Source organism: Arachis hypogaea, chromosome 4 (genome assembly GCF_003086295.3).
Source record: "Arachis hypogaea cultivar Tifrunner chromosome 4, arahy.Tifrunner.gnm2.J5K5, whole genome shotgun sequence".
Classification (NCBI taxonomy): Eukaryota; Viridiplantae; Streptophyta; class Magnoliopsida; order Fabales; family Fabaceae; genus Arachis; species Arachis hypogaea.
In genome coordinates this window covers 115149848-115155970 of record NC_092039.1, presented here as the reverse complement: position 1 = coordinate 115155970, position 6123 = coordinate 115149848, and the positions used below count along the sequence as shown (strand labels likewise).

Genomic DNA, 6123 nt, shown 5'->3' with positions numbered 1-6123 from the left:
AACCAAAGAAATGACCAGCGAAGACCGACGCGGACGCATGGCTCACGCGACCACGCGGAATGGAGAAATCGCAATGATGCGATCGCGTGCCTGACGCGAATGCGTGGACTGGAATCTGCACAAATGACGCGAGTGCGTGGACGACGCGGACACGTCACATGCGCGATCTGCAATAAAACAGAAAATGCTGGTTACGATTTCTGGGCTGTTTTTGATCCAGTTTCCAGCCCAGAAAACACAGATTAGAAGCTGCAGAATGGACAAAGCAAGTGGTCCCCACCCATCAGCTGAAGACTTGTTAATTAATTCGAATTTAAATTCAAATCTTATCTTTTAGGAAAAGATATTATTGTTATTGTTAGATAAATAGATTTTAAATTTATTAGGATTAATTATAAATAGGAACTCTGTACATTTAGACAGACACATATGGTTACCAGCACCCTTATTTTTCTTCTCTAAACTATGAGCAACTAATCCTCCATTCTTAAGGTTAGGAACTCTGTCTATTTTCATGGATTGATTCTTTTGATCTTTTTAATTTAATTCATGTCTTGATTTATATTTCAATAATTGTTTTCGTTCTTTATTTTATGAATATGGGTGGAACGGAAGTATGACCCATGTTCTAATTGAGTTCTTGTAAAACTTGGAAAAGCTCTTTACTTGAACAACAGCTTGAAAACATATTATACTGAATTTTTAATTGTTTGTATTTAGCGGAATACGTGACATATAATCCCCTTATTTGTGAATAATTAGGATTCTTTTGGCATATAACTAGAAATTGATCATCACCCTCTAATTGTAATTAATTGACCAAGGGATTGGCAATTAATGAATTTTAAAGGAGACTAGGAAGGTCTAAGTAATTAGGGTCTAGTCACATATAGTTTGCCATGAAATTAAATCTTGCATGATTAAATTAATTAGTAATAAAAGTTAATCCAGAAATTAGATAACTCTGAAACCTTAACTGCCTTCTCAAATATTTTATTCCCAACTAATTGTTGCTTGCTTTATGAAATTCTTAAAGTATTGTTTAATGCTCTTTGAATATCTCAAAATCATTTTCTGCTTGCCTAACTAATCCTATTAAACGCTATTGTTGCTTGATCCATCAATTCTCGTGGGATCGACCCTTACTCACGTAAGGTATTACTTGGTACGACCCGGTGCACTTGCCGGTTAGTAGTGTGATTGTAAAACACCGCATCACAAATCACTGGTCTTATTTTAAGCACATAGAGAATATTTTTAAGAATTCGCTTTTTACAAGAAAGTTTGTCGGTGGCAACCAGAATAAGGTCATTGTCATTTCTACTACGGAAAACTTCCTTCAGTAATCAAAAAGCAGTTTGGTTATATAAGTTTTATATATCTAAAAACTGAATTTTATTAATTATTTAATATTGACTTTATGATAGAACTACATTCAAGCGAAATGAAACTTTTTTAGATTCAATACTTTAAATTTTAAGAACTAAAACAAGATTAGATCCAAATATAAGATCAATTTAATACTTTATCTTAAATTATTATTTTTCTTTAAAAATAATTAGTAAAAAAAATAAATAAGGCATAATAGCCATCCTATGAGAGTAGATCTTTTCGAGTGAAAAAAAAATAAATGGTATTTAATGTTTAATTTTATCATTTATTGTTCTTTTTCTTCTATTTAATTTTGGTCCCACTTATAAAATTAAAGGTGAGAAATCGCACTTTATTCTCTCAAATATTCAAAAAAATAGAGAGGATCCATTTCCACCATGCTACCGTTAGAAGGAGTGGGCATGAAATTCAAAATCGTTGGAAACTTAGAATAGGAAGGAGGGAATTAACCCGTTTGCCACCCTTTGTTTCACACCGAAGACACATTATTTTCTTTGGACTTCCTATAATATTCTTAAACTGTTTCTCATACCCCCACACCCTATCTATGAATTATGATCTCATCGTTGTTAATGATGGATCCAACAAATTTTAATAGTGAAAGTAAAAATAATAAAAAAATAATAATAAAATAATAAAAAATAATATAAATATATTTAGATATTTAAAATTTAAAATAGATTAATAAAGCTTTTAATTATTTAATTAACACATCAAAATGTATATTATTTTAAAGTATTTTTTATTTTAATATTTTGATCATGTTGCATAATATATTTATGCAAAATGTTAAAAGATTAGCAAAATATATTATTTTTTAATTTGGTCATTATTTTTAATTATTAACTTAATTTTTTTAGTTTAATAATTTTATAATATATTTTTAGCTCATATTTTTAGACATTAATAATTAATTACTGACAAAAAAATAAATTATGATGATCTTCTAATATTTCTCTATATTTATTATTGATACTAGCTAATATTTTGTCAAATATTTTATATTTATCAAATAATATTTTTATTGATTATTTTTATATAATACAAAAAAAATTATAACTCCATAATCAAAGAATCTACAAGGAGTAAGTTATAATTCGGATGGACTAACTGTGATTCTTATAATTGTGTAAGAAATACCAAAAATATAAAAAAGATAAAAATTCAAATGAGACGATGGTAAATTCATAATTATTCTCTTTATTTATAGGTGTATATTTTATCTTTTTATCTATTAAATAATTATTCAATAATTTTTTAGTATTTTTAACTGTAAGGATAATTAACACTACTCTATAATATTTGCGGCAGAGTTTTTTCGACAAAGACATTATTATATATAAGCCCATAACTAAATTAAATAAAACAGTAAAATAAAGATAAATATAAATGACATATATATAATTTCAATTAACTTTTAAAAAAATTATTAAATACTAATAGTCTTATTCATATTTAAAAAACTAAGCTTAATTTTGGATAAATAACTAATTAGATTATTATTATTATTATTATTTTATTATTATTGTTGTTAACTATCAATTTGATACTAAAAAGATTTAACTGCTAACAAAAAAGTCCAAGAGATTATCGACAAAATAACTCATGAATGATTTAAAAATGTAAAAGAAATAACTAATAATTATTATATTTTTGTAAGTGACCAAAAAATATTTGTATTTAACAAATCGTTTATCCATTTAATTTGAATTTTTGTGCTAATATTTTAATAAATATTTTGAAGATAAACAAGTAGATTCGAAACAAAATATAATCTTTATATTTTTCTTTTTATTTTTTAAAAAAATGATAATTCACAATAATTTTTTTCTAAATCTTGTGACGTAAAATTACCACATTTTAAGGATTAAAAAATCTTATTTTTTAATAATGAATGCAAAAATTTTCATAAAAAATTGATTTATAAATTTATTTTTAGAATATATATTTAATATCTAATTCTTTTTATTGCGTTTTTAAATATTCTGGAGACTTATTTGTCATTGGCATATTTATTTGGAATTTTTTATTAATAATTTAACTTTTCGAGTATTATTTTAATAGTTTACTCTATATTATTATTATTATTATTATTATTATTATTATTATTATTATTATTATTATTATTATTATTATTATTTTAATTGAATAGAGTTATAATTTTTTATCTGAATTGATTAGATCTATATAACACTAATTTTTTCTCTTTCTATTGTTATTAAATAATATAAGTTTTTCACACATAATTTTTTTTTAAAATGTTGAGACAAACACATTATGTAATAAAAGCATTATGTAAATTCATATATATATTTATTGGTTTAATGGGATCCACACCTCTACATGTAGATCCATCATTATTTAAATATTTATTGAAAAGGAGACAATGCTGTAAAAGTAAGAGCACAAATTTAACATGGATAATAACAAATACAATCTTCTATTGCATTGCAATGACCAGATGCTCGCCCTCCATGTATTCTCCTGCAGTCGCTGTTGCATGTGTTTTCTATACAGCCTCCTTCACTCTGTGTTTGTTGACACTCTCTTGCCTCTGATACTTTCAACAACCTTTCATTGTCTATGCATATTTTCACATCATCAACCATATAAAACCATTAGTACTTTGTTGTAAAAATTTAACTATCGTTAAAGAATATGTTTGATTTGAGTTTTTTATTTTCTATTTTTAAAATTTTGTAAAAAAAATACAAAAATAAGATTTTATTATTTTGGTTATTTTCTCTTATTCCATCATAAAATCTTTAAAAGAGAGAATATTAAAAATAAAAATACAAATAAAAAACATCTTTAGTGTTTAATTATTTGGTTTGAGAAAATATTTTTTTGTTTTTATTTTTAATATTTTTAGCTTTAGGATTTTATTGAAGAAAAATTGAAAATAATAAAATTTTATAAGTAAATAAACCTAAATCAGTTTCTAATTATTTTTAACAATATAAAAAACCATTCTTCTTTTTAATAATAAAATAAATTATAAGACAAATAGTCTCATTTTCGTGCAACAGAATAAGAAAAATTAAACTTTATTTATTAGATAATTAAAACATACCGATGCCAATGGAGAAAATAAAGAGAACGATGAGAACATAAGTAAAGGCTTTCATCTTAATTCTTATTAGGCTGAGCAACCTTCACTCTTCAAGGTTGCCTTGTTAGGTACATGAAACAACTCATACATGTCTCTATCCATATATATAAGCCTTTGATGGCATGGAAGAATGCTAGAGTGCGTTATTAGAATAAAGTAAATAAAGAAATTGAGATGATGGTTAAATGATGACAAAAAATAATAAATTTTGATGATTTTTTAATATTTTATTTATTTATTATAATATATTAAAATTAATTACATTTTACTAGAATGAGAGGAGGGTACTTCTTGGTATGGTACCTAATTAATTTTGTAATTATTTCATTATTAAAGTCAAACCACATAATTACTATTTTTAATAACGATAATATTAAAGAGATAAAGAAAAGTCAGAATTCGTTTTATTTATTATTTATTAATTGTTATAATAATTAATAAATAATAAATAAGATAAATTTTAATTATTTTTAACTATTTTTTTTGTTGTCAAATATTTTTGTTCTAATAAAAATTAAAACTTTAAGAGGTTAATAAGTAGAATTTAATTTTAATAAATTGATAATATAAATGAAATTTACATATATATTTAATTACGTATTACTATATTAGCAACAATAATTATTTTTAACAATTAATATCTGAATGGTCATTTAAAAGAATAGATATATAATTGAACGATAGTAAAAAATAGTTTACACTGATAATATATCAAAATTATTAAATTCTTAATAAATATCCTAAAGACATAAATTAAGATGAAAAAAAAAATCTCTAAAATAAAAAAATTATAAAACGATAAAATAATGAATTAATTACTATATATTCAATTTGTAATTTTAATTGCGTGTACATTGTGGACGTCACCAGCTTAATTTAAGTGCGATTAGATTTGTTTGGTAGTAAAAGAAAATTATAAAAAAACAAAAAAAAAATAAAAATTTCAATTTACTTGTAATATATTTATTAAAAAATTAAAAAATTTAATAATAATTTTAAGCAAAGTTTTAAGAGCACTTGTTAGTGAAAAATTATATTATAAATTGTGTATTTTTTTCAATAAACTAACTAATTAAAATAAAAAAATTAAATTCTTAGTACAACTTTTGCATTTTCCATTTTAAAAGTAGATATTGCATTATAAGAAAGACGCTAAATACGGTCGGATTTAACGACAAACATTAGCAGTGATTTTACCGGTAAATTTATCGAGAATTTTGGTGTCAAATCTGTCATGTCAAAGTATTATCGGCGGATTTTTATTTTTGACGGTAAATTCGTCGGTAATAATTGGAGGGAAGACTAGAAAGATAGGCGCGAAATTTAGCGTCAGATTTATTATCGAATTTTTTTAACGGTAAACACGTTTAACAAAACACTACGTTTCAGTGACCCACAATGCATTACCGTCAAATATTGTTTATTTGTTATTATAATATAGGATTTTTGTTGAATATTGTTTATTTGTGTTTATTATTCAGGTTGCTATAGTAATGTTTCCATTATATATATATATTGGTGCTTTAATTTTTTTTTTGTGTTGTTTGCTGCTTCAATTAGGTGACGATTTTGAATCAGTTAGAGAATTTATAAAAATTAGTTCAACATACTGATATATT

At 23.9% G+C, this 6123-nt stretch overlaps 1 long non-coding RNA gene across 1 annotated transcript; it reads right to left on the bottom strand.

Moving 5' to 3' along the window:
- Positions 1-3667: 3667 nt before the first annotated feature.
- LOC112794419 (uncharacterized) lies at positions 3668-4586 on the bottom strand. Its single transcript, XR_003198858.3, has 2 exons — positions 4466-4586; positions 3668-3973 (listed from the first exon to the last, which is right to left on the bottom strand). It is a non-coding gene; the product is annotated as an uncharacterized lncRNA (long non-coding RNA).
- Positions 4587-6123: the final 1537 nt, after the last annotated feature.